Below are 239 nucleotides of genomic sequence, written 5' to 3' on the forward strand. Positions count from 1 at the left end.
CATGCATCTCTAATCTGTGTGTATCTGATTATTACTAGTCATAATCACTTGGACTTGGATCCTTGGCACCTGAGTATGTCTATAAAGTCATCGGGTAGATTTCAATGATAATGTTTATCACCTCTACTAATTAATATGATGTAAATTTCCATACTTCCTCCTCAAATATAATACATATTTTAAAATTCGTTGATTTTTGTGTGTGTGTGTGTGTGTGTGTGTGTGTGTGTGTGTATCAC

This window comes from Nannospalax galili, unplaced genomic scaffold, assembly GCF_000622305.1.
Source record: "Nannospalax galili isolate Female #2095 unplaced genomic scaffold, S.galili_v1.0 scaffold294, whole genome shotgun sequence".
Lineage (NCBI taxonomy): Eukaryota > Metazoa > Chordata > Mammalia > Rodentia > Spalacidae > Nannospalax > Nannospalax galili.